Source organism: Oryctolagus cuniculus, chromosome 12, assembly GCF_964237555.1.
Source record: "Oryctolagus cuniculus chromosome 12, mOryCun1.1, whole genome shotgun sequence".
NCBI lineage: Eukaryota > Metazoa > Chordata > Mammalia > Lagomorpha > Leporidae > Oryctolagus > Oryctolagus cuniculus.
In genome coordinates, this window is record NC_091443.1 from 12,382,785 (window position 1) to 12,397,167 (window position 14,383).

At 53.7% G+C, this 14,383-nt stretch overlaps 1 long non-coding RNA gene across 1 annotated transcript; it reads right to left on the reverse strand.

Moving 5' to 3' along the window:
- Positions 1-11,455: 11,455 nt before the first annotated feature.
- On the reverse strand, positions 11,456-13,096 carry LOC138844533 (uncharacterized). Its single transcript, XR_011380443.1, has 2 exons — positions 12,960-13,096; positions 11,456-11,917 (listed from the first exon to the last, which is right to left on the reverse strand). It is a non-coding gene; the product is annotated as an uncharacterized lncRNA (long non-coding RNA).
- Between the last annotated feature and the right edge of the window lie 1,287 nt (positions 13,097-14,383).

Sequence of the window (14,383 nt, forward strand, 5' to 3'; positions counted from 1 at the left end):
TTTTGAGCCTTCCTCAGTTTGCTTCCTAAGGTTGCAATAAATGTATTAGGTTCTTTATAAAAAAAAAAAAAAGAGTTACAGAGAGAGAGAGAGAGAGAGAGAGACAGAGACAGAGAGAAAAATCTTCCATCTACTGGTTCACTCCCCAAGTGGCTGCAACGGCCAGGTCGGAGCCAGGAGCTTCATTCGGGTCTCCCACGTGGGTGCAGGAGCCCTAGCACTTGGGCCATCCTCTGCTGCTTTTCCCAGGCCATCAGCAATTAGCTATCAGCAGAAGTGGAGCAGCCAGGACTTGAACCGGTGCCCATCTGGAATGCCAGCGTTGCAAGTGGCAACTTTATCTGCTATGCCACAATGCTGGCCCCCGGAGGATTATTTTTAACTTGTCTAGGGGTAGCCCTGTCTGTTCATTGGCATCGTGGGGCTGACTTGGAAAGACTGGTGACACCATAACATGGGGCTGGTCGCTCAGCTTTTTTTTTGACTGCACGTTTCTGGGGCCAGAACCCTGCCCCCCGCAGCCAGTGTGTCCTGTGCAGGGTCCTCCAAGGTGATGTGCAAGCTGCCCCTGGGGACCCAGTCCCAGGCACTGTGGGACTCAGGACGCTCTTCAGGACCCTCCAAGAAACCTTCATACCTGTGATTCCCCCATCCAGGCTGCCAGCGTCTGGGTGCTCCCCACCCCCCTCAGGCCTCCTGGGACCCATAGGCACAGCAACAGCAGTGACAGGTACCACCCTCAGCTTGCAAACATGAGGGAGGCCCAGAGCTGCGGCTGGGGCTCCTGGACCCCAACTTGGGGGCTCATTCTTTGTGTGCTTTATTTTGACTAACGCGTAATAAATGCGTGTGTGTACATAATGCACACAGTAGTTCACTACATGTATGCCTTATGTAATTATCAAGTCAATGTAAATGGCACATCCAGTGTTTTAAACATTGATCAATTCTTTGTTGTAAGGGCATTCAAAATCCCCCCCCCCTTTTTTTTTGACAGGCAGAGTGGATAGTGAGAGAGAGAGACAGAGAAAAGTCTTCCTTTTGCCGTTGGTTCACCCTCCAATGGCCGCCACGGCTGGCGCGCTGCGGCCAGCGCACCATGCTGATCCGATGGCAGGAGCCAGGTGCTTCTCCTGGTCTCCCATGGGGTGCAGGGCCCAAGCACTTGGGCCATCCTCCACTGCACTCCCGGGCCACAGCAGAGAGCTGGCCTGGAAGAGGGGCAACTGGGACAGAATCCGGCGCCCTGACCGGGACTAGAACCCAGTGTGCCGGCGCCGCAAGGCGGAGGATTAGCCTAGTGAGCCGCGGTGCTGGCCTAAAATCTCCCTTTTCTTTCTCTCTCGCTAAGATTTATTTCTTTGTTTGAAAGACAGAGTAACAAACAGGGAGGAAAGGAGAGAGAGATCAGGAGAGATTTTCCATCCTCTAGTTCATTCCCCAAATGCTCACAGCAGTGGGGCTGGGCCAAGCCAAAGCCAGGAGCCAGGAAGTCTATCTGGAACTCCCACGTGGGTGGCAGGGGCCCAGACACTGGGACCGTCATCTGCTACCTGTCTAGGTGCAGTAGCAGGAAGAGGGATAGGAGATGCAGATGCCCCAACGATGGTTTAACCTGCTGTGCCACAATGTCTGCCCCCATCTTCCTCACCCTTTCATTGTCGGTTATAGACACACAGTGTTCAAGACAACACCAGAAGGCGTCCCTCCCATCTGGCTGTACCTGTGCACCTGTTGACCAACCTCCCCCCGTCTTCCCCAGCCCCTGCTTCCAAGTCTGGGATTCCCCACAGGAGTGAGAACACGTGCTGTTGTGCCTCTCTGCCTGGCACGGTGTCCTCCGGGCTCGCCCGTCTTGCCGCACACGACAGGATCTCATCCTTTTCCATGGCGCGTAATTCCCCATTGAGTATTGGTTTATCCAGTTCCCATGGGTGCACACTGAGGTTGGTTCCACTTCTTGGCGCCTGTGAGAAGGGCTGCAGGAAACAAGGGAGTGGTACACTGATTTCATTTCCCTTGGATATAGTCCCAGTAGTGGGATTGCTAGATCGGATGGGATTTCTGTTTTGTATTTTCTGATCAACCTCCACACTGTTTTCCACAATAACTACTAATTAACATTTCCGCCAATAGGGTGCACGAGTTCTCTTTTGTCATCAGCTTTCACTCATAACTTCCGTCTTTTTGATACGACGATACCAGGGCCCATTCTTTAACTCCCCACACTCCTGCCCTCCACCAATGTCTTCCGTTTCCAACCCGACAACAGCTGGGTCAGGGTTTACTTCTGAACCCCACAGGAGCATGGGTGGCAATCAGTAGATATCCATGTGATCTCCACAATCGGCAGACTTCCCTCAGCCACACCCACTCTAGCATGTGCTGATTGAATGATGATTGTGTTTTTGGAAAATGGTCATTGCAGGTCTGGCACTGTGGCATAGCCGGTTAAGCTGCCACCTGCAGTGCCAGCAATCCTTGTGGGCACTGGTTTGAGTCCTGGCTGCTCCACTTCCGATCCATTTCCCTACTAATGCTCCTGGGAAAGCAGTGGAAGATGGCCCAAGTGGTTGGACCCCTGCACCTACGTGGGAGACCCAGATGAAGTTCCTGGCTCCTGGCTTCGGACTGGCCCAACTCCGGCCATCACAGCCATTTAGGGAGTGAACAAGCAAATGGAAGTCCTTTCTTTCTCTGCCTCTGCCTCTCCCTCTCTATAACTCCATCTTTCAAATAAGTAAATCTTAAAAAAATAAAAAAAGAAAAGGAAAGAAAATGAAAATGGGCGTTGCCTGTGTGCTCTGGTGGACTGGTGGACGGCCTACTCCTTGCGTTCTGTCTCCTGCTCTGCTAACCAAGAACACACCCCCGAGGCTTCTGGGATGGATTGCCGGCTTGTGCCCCAGCACCTTCAGGACGGGGAGAGTGGCTCCCTCACTGGCCCAGCAGTGCCCTCCCACCACAGTCCAGGGAGCGCCTCACATGGGCCTTGCCCTCTGGGAAGACCAGGGCACAGCGCTTGGAGTCCAATGGAAATGCAGACGTGCACAGCAACGGCGTCTCTGCAGAGCGGGGCACACAGTGAGTGTCCGGGAAGCAGGCTAGGGCTGCAGGTGGGTGGGGGCAGTCAGATCTCAGTCTCTCTACATCTATACCTGCGAGCGCGGCGAGTAGTACATGATAAGAACATTAAAACACGGATAACAAGATTTTAAAATAGCTCGAATGTTGGGGAAGAGGGCACAGGTTCAATGCACCGCATAACATCCAATATTTCCAGTGCTCAATACATTAGGTGAGAAGGGCAGCTTGCAGAATGGTAGGCAAAGTCGAATCCCATTTTTCAAAAACTTTTCTCCAAAGTTACATCTGTCGCTCCCCCTCTTCGTGGAGGAACGACACAGGACCCTGTGCTGTTCTTTCGTCTGCTCGGCCCTCCCCGGGTTTGCTGCTGGTTCTTTCCGGGTTGGCTACTGACCCTTCCACCTCCGTGGAAGGGCGGTTCCACCTGGCCACTTTCCCCACTTCCGCAGGGGAGCGGCACACCGCCGGCCGGCTCTCTCGGGGGCTGCACAGGTGTTCCTTCAGATAGATGTTCCCCTTAGATGTTCCTGGTGCATGTTGTCTCTCTCCTCCTTTATAGTCCTCTTCCGCCAATCCCAACTCGGCTGCCCACACGCCAAGTACGCTGCTCTCCTCCAATCAGGAGCAGGATCAGCTCCTGGAGGTCATCACTCAAGTTGGCAAGAGGCAGCTGCGTAGAAGCTGTTTCCTCCTCTCCCAGCGCCATATTGTGGGAGAGCAGATGCGTAGAATAAGTCTTAATTCCAGTAACTCAGTCCAGTCCGGGTTGCTCCCCACATACATCATTTTTTTTTAAAAAATATTTATTTATTTCATTTGAAAGGCAGAGTGACAGAGAGGAGAGAAAGAGAGCGAGATCTTCCCATCTGCTGGTTCACTCCCCAAATGACTACCATGCCTGGGGCTAGGAGCCAGGCACTCTATTCAGGTCTCCCACGTGGGTGGCAGGGGCCCAAGCCCTTGGGCCATCTTCTACTGCCTTGCCAGGCTCATCAGGCAGATCAAAACTGAGTGGCTTGGCCTCCAATTGGCACTCTGATATGGGATCTGGGTACCCCAAAGGGCAGCCTAACTCACTGAGCCACAGTGCAGGCCCCTATTAGATTGTTTCAGCAGCCTGAGCTGACTGATATCCATAGACCAAGCCATAAAACTCTATTGGGACCAGAGTGTGGCGTAGCAGGTAAAGCTGCTGTCTACAATGCTGGTATCTCATATGGGCGCCAGTTTGAGACCTGGCTGCTCCGCTTCTGATTCAGCTCCCTACAAATGTGCCTGGGAAAGCAGCAGAAAATGGCTCAAGTGCTTGGGCCCCTGCACCCACGTGGGAGAACTGGAAGAAGCTCCAGGTTCCTGGCTTTGGCCTGGCCCAGTCTTGGGTGTTGTGGCCATTTGGGGAGTGAACCAGTGGATGGAAGAAGCGCTCTCTCTCGCTCTCTCTCTCTCTCTCTCTCTCCTACTGTTTCTTCCTCTCTCTGTGTAACTCTTTCAAATAAATAAATATTAAGGAAAAAAACTATATGGGGAAGTCACGATGAGGTTGCTTAGGAGGGCCACAGGGGTTTCAACTGTGCCTACAATGCATCGATTCAGGATGTATCAGAACCGGGCTCTGGGAGCAGGAAGTGTTTTGCTTTCTCTGTGTTATAGGTGTGAAATGCCTGTGCATGGCTGTGGCTGATCCAAGCAGGTCTGCGCGTGTTCGGCGAGGCAGAGACTGAAACGTAGGTAGGTGGCTGCAACCAGGCTGCTCCCTGCACTGGACAGAGCGTGCCCCAAAGTAGAGCCTGGCACCTGGAGCCCAGCCACTGGCTTGGACATAAGCCATCCAGCAACATGAAATAAAAACAGGACACTTCCGGCCAGACAGGAGAGGGAGCTGAGCTCCCTGCTGGGAAGCCATTGATCAGAGACTACAGAAGGAAGCTGCCCGAGCACAGGGAGGGGTCGCAACCCATCCCGGTTCCTGGAGGTGCCTGGACATAGTGGATGGGCCGCCGCTGTCACTCTTACGCCCACCCTGGGGTGGGCACGGCAAGCAGTGTGTTTTGTCTTTGTGTACGACGGTACTTCAAAGAGTTTGTGGAAAATGGAATTAAAAGATAAGTTTATTTCCTGCAAAAAAAAGTGAATCTATACAGTTTTTTATAATAAAAATTTTGCATGGCGTTGTGGAGAGGAGACCCACGCGTGTGTGCACATGCATGCATGCACACACACACATACAGTGAGAGAGAGAGAGAGAGAGATCTTCCATCTGCTGATTTACTCCTCAAATGGCCACAACAACCTGGGCTAAGCCAGGCTGAAGCCAGGAGCCAGAAACTCCATCCAGGATCTCCCATGTGGGTGGGCAGGTACTGAAGTACTTGGTTCATCATCTCATCATCTGCTGCTTCCCAGACGAATTAGCAGGGAGCTGGATCAGAAGCAGAGTAGCCAGGACTCAAACCAACACTCCAATACGGGATGCGGGGTCCCAGGTGGTGACCTAACTGGTTGCTCCACAACGCCGACCCCAGAATTTTCCATGAACTTTTTAAAGTATTTTCACATGCAGAGTGTATGCTCTGTGTACATTTGGTGGTGGTTGTAAAACTAACTGAGAAAGTGACAGTGAAAATGCTTTAAAAAGTGAAACAGCAACATATGTTTTATTTAGTGGCGTGTTGAGTTATGGTGTCCAAGGACTTGGGAAGTCACTTGGTTCATGGTTTTATTATTTTTTTCAATTGAAGAATTCTAATCAAACATATAACAAGGTTGAGGAAAACCAAATAATATGAAAAAAAAAAAAAAAACCCTAATGATAGAATGTCTTTCCACCCTACCTACCCTACCTGTTCCACCGCTACAAGGGTAAACCTTTTTTTTTTTTTTTATCACTTCTATTTTAAATATCTTAAGCTTGTCCTGTTTTGGCATTTATAAGCGTCTGACAAACTCTACTGGCTTCCTGATAGGAGAGATGAGCACTGTAATTGCCTCCCCCTCCTCCCCCTCCCTCCCACACCTCCACCTGCATTTACAATGTGAGTGGGTTTTTAACTCTTCCGCAGGCTCTCGATGAAGCTCCGAATATTGCTGCACACCCCCCTGTCGGCTGCTACCCCCTTGCTGTGGTCTCGACTCCCCTACGCGGAAGGTGACAGAAGGGTGAGCCCTGCCACCCCCCCTATCTGCGCTCTCCACTGCACCCCTCTGGCCTTTGCATATAGTGGATTCCCAGGGTGCAGCAGCAGGACCCTGCACCTCCTGGGCCTGAGCGTGTCCTTGTTACTCACCACGCAGCTAAACCCTGGGTCAGGAGGACATTCCCTCCTCTGCGGGCCTAACGTGGTCACTGCACCTTTGTCCTCTCAAGAAAGACACTGCCAACATCAAGAGGAAATTGAGTGAAGCTGTTTTTCATTCCATTAGCCAAAAATCATAACACATTTTAGTTTGCTTTGTAGTTGAAACTTAATTTTCTTTATTTTTAAATTTTTTTTTGACAGGCAGAGTGGACAGTGAGAGAGAGAGAGAGAGAGAAAGGTCTTCCTTTGCCGTGGTTCACCCTCCAATGGCCGCCGCGGCCGGCGCGCTGTGGCCGGCGCACCGTGCTGATCCAAAGGCAGGAGCCAGGTGCTTCTCCTGGTCTCCCATGGGGTGCAGGGCCCAAGCACTTGGGCCATCCTCCACTGCACTCCCTGGCCACAGCAGAGAGCTGGCCTGGAAGAGGGGCAACCGGGACAGAATCCGGCGCCCCGACCGGGACTAGAACCCCGTGTGCCAGTGCCACAAGGCGGAGGATTAGCCTATTGAGCTGCGGCGCTGGCCGAAACTTAATTTTCTTACATACAGTTTTTCCTCTGTGGCCTTTGCCTGTCCTCCTTTCTGCTAACAGAATAATAATACACTCCTGCTATTGCCTTAGTTTTACCTTTTTTTTTCTCCAGAACTCCTCTCCTGCCTTCTCCTGCCCCGTGGGCCTACCTGTAGCACTGTTACCACCCCCTGGTGAGTCACTTCATAGTCTAAATCCTCTGTCTTACTTAGTTTTTCTTCTCACTTTGCTGGAATACATCCTAAAGTAATTGCCCTAGAAAGAAGGTGTAGGAGATAGTTTTGTTTTGCTTCAATCCTTGAAGGTTTGAAAGTCTCTTTACTTTGGGGCTGGCATTGTGGTGTGGTGGGTTAAGTCACTGCCTGGGGTGCTGTCATCCCATATGAGTCCCGTTTCAAGTCCCAGATGCTCCACCTCTGATCCAGCTCCCTGCTAATGTGCCTGGGAAAAGCAGCAGCAGATGTCATGTGCTTGGGCCCTGCACTCATTTGGGAGAAATGGATGAAGCTTGTGGCTCCTGGCTTCCACCTGGCCCCGTCCTGGCTGTTTGGCCATCTGCAGAGTGAACCAGCAGATGAAAAATCTCTGTTTCTCCCTCTCTCTAACTCTGACTTTCAAAGAAGAAAATAAATCTTTTCCTTTAAAAAAGAAAATCTCTTTATTCTGTTTCCTTTTTGAAAATACCTTTATTCTGCCCCGCACTTGATTGATAACTTGGCCCAGTATAGAACAGAAGGTTCTAAATGACTTGCTGATTATCTTAGATTCCCTGCTACTAATGGGAAACCTGATGCACTGTGGTTCTCAGTCTTTGCAACATTTTATTTTCCCTCCTTGAAATCTGTCAACCAATATTACTCCCCGTTGCTCTGCAAAATTTTATGTATTTGCTTATTTGAGAGGCAAAGAGACAAAGAGAAAGACAGCACCTCTCTCCTTGTTCACTCTGCAAATGCCTGCAACAGCCAGGGCTGGGCTGGGGCGCTAGCTGGGAGCCAGCAACGCAATCCAAGTCTCCCGCATGGGTTTTGTGGATCCAAATACTTGAGACATTACTGCTTCCCCCCAGGGTCCACATTAGCTGGAATCCAGAGCTGGAGACAGGATTCAAACCCAGGTACTCCAATATGGGACGGGAGCCTTAACTGCTAAGCTGGACACCGGCCGTCGTGTGGCCGTGTTAAAGGCCGGCCATTGTTCCTTCGTGCTGCATTCTGCGACCACTCCGCCTGAAGCTGCTGCGTGTCCTCAGGCCTGCAATGTTTTCTTCTGATATCATGTGGCTGATTTTCCTCCTGCGCCTTCTCTCCTTTTTGGGTCCATGTTGGTGGAATGCGGCAGTACTGAACCACCTTCTGCGGCTCTCGCTGCAGTCTGTGCTCGCATGCCCTCCGTCTCCAGGTCTGCTCCCCCAGCTGGATGAGGCTTTCTCACTCAACTCCCACTCATCCTCTGAGACCCAGGCGCAGGTCCTGTGGGGTCCCAGCCTGTCCTGGCGCCTCTGTCCTCAGGCAGTGCCCAGAGCCCACCTGGCCATGGCGCTGTGCCAGGGGCCTCACTAAGCTGCTCACACAAGAAAGGGTGCGCCCTTCGCACCTGCCGGCGCTCCTCCAGGAGGGGGCTGTGGGGGAGCTGGGAGGGGCTGGGACAGGCTGCAGGGGGCTTGGGCTGTAGGGACCCTGCTCTCCAGGCCATCAGGGGCTCCGAGGGACAGCAGGGCCAGGGGATGGGGAGGAATGGAGCCAGGGGCGCCTTCTAGGGCCTCTCAATCTCCAGGAAATTCCTGGAATTCATCAGCGGTTTGCTCCCAAAGGGATTTTCCGCGGGAAGTCGAAGGCTGGGGGGTTTCTGTCCAGGCCAACAGGTTGGGACAGCACCAGTCACTGGAGCCGCAGGGCCCGAGGCAGGGGACCCCTCCTTGGGGCAGGGTCCTAGCCGCCGCCACTCCCTGGGAGCCAGAACCGCCCCCACTGAGGCCCGGCTCTGCTCTGCTCCCCAGTGTCCTCGAAGGCCTGGCCCTTGCTGTGTTCTGCCTGCAAATCCCAGTAGCCCGAGGCCCGCCCACCCAGGACTCCGGCCCGGACCCTGCCCGGGGCGTGGCCTCTGGGGGGAGCGCGCTGCAATTCCGCCCCGTTCTGAGTATGTGGCGAACCCACTCTGTCCCAAGTGTCCCCAGAGGGGGAAGCGGACTCCGCCTCTGTCCTTCGCGGAGGGGGCGGGGCCCCGTATCTCGGGAGTGGGTGGAGCCCCGCCCCCAGGCCCAACTTCCCCTTCTGCCATGCGGAGGCCGCGTCCTTGTGACGGGAAGCCCCGGGTTCCTCTGGCCCTGACCACCCATGTGGATGTCCTGTCCCCGCAGGGGCCCGCAGCGTGTCCCAGGCACACGGTCGCGTTTGGTCCCCCAGGGCCTGTCCTGGGAGCCGTGGCTGCCCTGCTGGCTCCCGTGCGCCTTCCTGGGCGTCCTGGAGGCCTTGGGGAGAGGACCTTGGGGAGGACCTGTGTTAGAGCCGCCACGCAGAGGGACTTGGGCAGAGCAGTGCCGTCTCTGCTTGTGGTATGCCGACATCCGGGTTTTGCAGCCTCGGGCCTTACCTGTGGATCCCCACGAACCTCCACAGTCGCCCCTTCACCTTCCCCCACACACCCGAGACCCTGCAGCCGTGGCATGGCGCGTGCTCAGGCCCCGGCGAGGCCCTGCTGCACACCGGGGAGGGTAGATGTCTTCAAGGTAAATCCCACACTGCTGCCTCTCCCGCTGCCACCTGGTGCCCGGCCAAGCCCCCTGGGCTGGCCCTCAAGTCTGGAGGCACACAGCAGGGTCCTTTGCTAATGAGATCCTGCAGCTGGTCTCTTCTCACTCCAAAGGCCTGTGGACCCTCCGCAAGCCAGGCACCTGCCTCTCCCACAGCTCTCTTGCCCCCACCTTCCCCCCCAGCCCCACCCTGCTGGGGCCTCACCTGGCTCCCTGTAGCTGCCTTGGGGAGTGAGCCCACTCCAGTGGCCTGGGCCTTGGCACTTTCTGATGCTCAGGTTTGCTCACTCAGTACAGGCCCTCCTTAAAATGTGTCTACCTTCTCTAACCGCTCTCCGCCCCCTGAGTACTCCCAACCTAGGATGCGCTGCCCCCAGGGTGTCTTGGCACAAGCGTGGGGGTGCCTCTTCCAGCACCCTCAGTGGGCTGGTTCTCCCACTGATCCCCATGGCACTGTGGCGCTGGGGGGGAGGTAGCTGTAGCTGCTTCTCCCCCCCCCCCCCCCCCAGGTAGAAGAGGAGGCTCTGTGGGAAGCAGGGGGCAGAGCTTTCTCAGCCAGGCCTGGCTGGCTTGGCCTGCGGTGAGGGTGATGATAGCAGGAGTTCCCACTGGGATCGTGTTCATTATGTCCCAGACACCGCAGTCGGTCCTGGACCTGTGTGGACTCGCTTCGTTCCCACAACAGCCGGGCTGGGGTGAGAAGCAGGGGGCGGATGTGGAGGCTTTAGGCTGTGGCTGCAGGGGGCAGAAGCCTGGCTCGGCTCCCACCTGTGCAGGGGAACACGGCTGTGTCTGTGTCTGCCAAACCTGCCCTGCATTTGTTGCTGTGCCCCAGGAACCTGCCCCCAGGGCGTCACCTGGACAAGGCTGAGGTGCCACACAGACAGCATTGTTCCTGGTGGCACACTGTGTGATGGTCAAGGTCCCTGTCCCACCTGTGCTGTGCACACATGCAAAAGGAGGCAGAGACTGTTAGGGAGAAAGTGTCGAATACTACACAACAGCTCTATGACTTATGTAAGAAGGGGACTTGAAGAAAACCCTGTGCCTGTGTGAGTACAGGCAGTTCCCGGCTTCGGAAGCCTCCTCCCACTGAGGAGTTTGTACTTTAGGGTGGTAGGAAAGATGGGCAGTCCGTGGAAACCAACCTCAGAAGTCGGAATCGGGCTCTTCCCCCAGGGATAGAGATGCACTGAAACCCTCTTTTGCAAGGTTGAGCAGCGGCAGCAGGTGCAGCTGCAGTCAACCGCACCGTCACAGGAAAAAACCCCAGCGCTCCACAGCGTAGCTGAGCCTGGAGGGTGGATAGGCCATGTGTTTTCAGTACACCTGTTAAATGTTTGCTTACTTGAAAGGGAGAGATCGAGAACAAGAACAAGAGAGAGAGAGAGAGAGAGAGAGAGACACCCTTGGTTTATGCCCTAAATGCCCACAACCAGAGCTGGGCCAGGCCAAAGCCAGGAGCCAAGAACTCCCTTGGGGTCTCCCCTATGGGTGACAGGTCCTTGAGTTATCATGTGCCGTCTCCCAAGAGGCATTGTCTTTCCAGGAAACTGGATTGGAAGCTGAGTGACGGGACTTGATGTGCTATATGGCTGTGCCGAGCAGTGACGGCATCGTACCCACCTCAGTAAATGTTCGACTTAGAATGGTTTCAATTTACAAGGGCTTTCACCAGGTGTATCTCCACTGTAAGTTGAGAAGTACACACACACACACACACATCTTATTTTTGCAAAGAGAAGCTCTGTGGGTAGAGGGGAAAGAGGTGGGAAGCAAAACTTCTCCAGTGCAGATTTTCTCTAACTATATTGAAGTATGATTCTCGCACCATGCAACCCATCCATATACACTTTGATGCATCTTAGCATATTCATAGGTATGTGCAGCCATCACCACAGCCAGTGTGGGACATAACCTCAACAAGAAACACTGCCTGCCTTAGCTCGCGTCCCACTACCCCTGAGCCCACGTCTAAGCACCGGTAACCTGCTTGCTCTCTCTATGGACTTGCCTCTTCCGAAGATTTCATGGAAGTGGAGCCATACAACAGGCTGTTGCATCTGCTTCTTCCAGGTAACACAGTGTTTGCCAGGTTCATCCACGTGGTGGCTTGCTTTGGTGTTTCATTCCCTGTTAAGTGTGAGTAATCATCTCTCATGTGAACACACTTTACAAATCCATTTGCCATTCTGCTTTTCGGCATGGACGTTCGTGTGCAAGTCTCTTCGTGGACAGAGGTTTTCCTGTGTCTGGAGGTATAAGTAGGAGTGGAATTATTAGGTCATAGGATCACTCAAGAATTAACGCTGGGCTGTTTGCTTCTGCACCATCTCCCACTCCCCCAGCGATCTATGAGAGCACCACTTTGCCTGCAGCCTCTCCAACGCGTGTCTTTTCAGCAGAAGCCATCCTGAAGGGTGTGAGGTGGTATCTTTTTTTTTTTTTCTTAAGATTTGTTTATTTATTTGAAAGTTAGAGTTACACAGAGAGAGGAGAGGCAGAGAGACAGAGGTCTTCTATCCACAGGTTTACTCTCCAATTGGCCGCAGCGGCCGGAGCTGCAATGATCCAAAGCTAGGAGCCTAGAGCTTCTTCCGGGTCTCCCACGCGGGTGAAGGGGCCCAAGGACTTGGGCCATTCTCCACTGCTTTACCAGGCCACAGCAGAGCTAGATTGGAAGTGGAGCAGCTGGGACTTGAACCGGAGCCCATATGGGATGCTGGCACTGCAGGCAGAGGCTTTAACTGCCATACCACAGCGCCGGCCCCAGTGAAGTGGTATCTTATTGGGCTTTTGATTTGTATTTCTCAGGTGGCTAGACTGCACATTTTATCTACAGTTTCAACTTTTATTTACTTAATATCGTGTCAAAATCCATCTGATGAAAGTTTAAAAAAAATGGGGGCAGGTGCTGCTGGTGGGTGGCGGAGCCAGGGTCCCAGTGTAAGAAGGCTGCCTCAGGGCCAGCGCTAGCGTGGAGCCTCCACCCTCTGCCCCTGGACACTCAGCAGCTCTGTTGGCCGTGGCTCCTTCGGGCTCTTAACCCAAGCATCCCAGGCCAAGGCCCGCCATCCTAACAGCTCTGGGACTGCATGGTGCCCTAGAATAGAATTCTTTAAAGATTTCCAAACATGGTGTGCCAAAGCGTGTCCCTAATGCCCTCCAGAAAGAAGTTGCTGGGGGAAGGCCCATGGAAGGCAAAGACAGGGCCGCGTGGCTCCGGGTCTCCAGCAGCTCCTCCAAGGCCATCTCAGGTTGCGGCCCCTCCCACCCCCAGGGACTCCAGCTCACCAATCTCCCTGCTGCTTTGGAGCCTTTGTGCTTCTGACTCCTTCTGCCGGGAACCGGGGCGGCTGCAGGTCTCGAGGTCATCGAGGGTGTTCCCTTGGAAGGCTGTTCTCACCAGAGGGTTGATGCAGAAGCCTGAGCTTGGCTCCCCACACCCCTGCTTTCCAACTCACCACGTGATCCTCATGCGCTCGCCCTCTGCCTTGGGGCTTTCGCCAGAGCATGCTCATGCCCTTTGGACCTGCAGCCTCCAACCCCGTGAGTTAGACAAACCTGTCCTTTCTCCAGGGGAGCCTGTCTCAGGCAGTTCCTTGCAGTAACGGAAGCTGAGTGACGTGAAGAGGTCTAGCTGGAAGCCGGCTCTGGGGGCTGCCGTGCTTGGTGGATGGACCTTGCTCCCCACTCCGATTCATATGCAGTCTAGAGACCTCTGTTACCCTGTCACTGCTGCTGGACTTCCAGCTGGGGTAGGCTTGGGCCACCAGACAGCACAAATTATTTTTGTAAGATTTATTTTAGGCCAGTGCCATGGCTCACTAGGTTATCCTCCTCCTGTGGCGCCAGCACCCCAGGTTCTAGTCCCGGTTGGGGTGCCGGTTCTGTCCCGGTTGCTCCTCTTCCAGTCCAGCTCTGCTGTGGCCCGGGAGGGCAGTGGACGATGGCCCAAGTCGTTGGGCCCTGTACCCACATGGGAGACCAGGAGGAAGCACCTGGCTCCCGGCTTCAGATCGGCGCCGCATGCCGGCCGTAGCAGCCGTTTGGTGGGGTGTGTGTGTGTGTGTGAACCAATGGAAGGAAGACCTTTCTCTCTGTCTCTCTCTCTCACTAACTCCACCTGTCAAAAAAAAAAAAAAAAAAAAGATGCATTTTATTTATTTCAAAGGCAGAGTTACACAGAGAAAGGAAAAGATAGATAGATAGATAGATAGAGGTCTTCCATCTGCTGGTTCACTCCCTAAATGGCTGAAACGGCTGGGGCTAGACCAGGCTGAAGCCAGGAGCCAAGAGCTTCCTCTGAGTCTCCCACATGCGTTCAGGGACCCAAGGGTTGGGCTGCCTTCCCAGGCACATTAGCAGAGAGCTGAATTGGAAGTAAAGCAGCTGGGACTCGAACCGGTGCCCATATGGGATGCCAGTGCTGCAGGCTGTGGCTTAACCCGTTGTGCCACAGCAGTGGACCCAAGTCTTTTTTTTTTTTTTTTTAAGAGGTTTAATTAACACAGTGTATGAATGGAACAAACACTCGTAAATCAGAACGTCGTCTTCTTCCTCTGCAAGTGACAATTACAATAAGAGCATTCGTACGTTGGATTTAAAAGCTTGAGGAAGAACTAGACTTTCAGGGTTGTGACTTCGGTGAACTGAACACTCATTTAAAAGTTTTCAGTAAAACGAGCTCTGAATTTTGAGCACCAAATGCGCCCTTT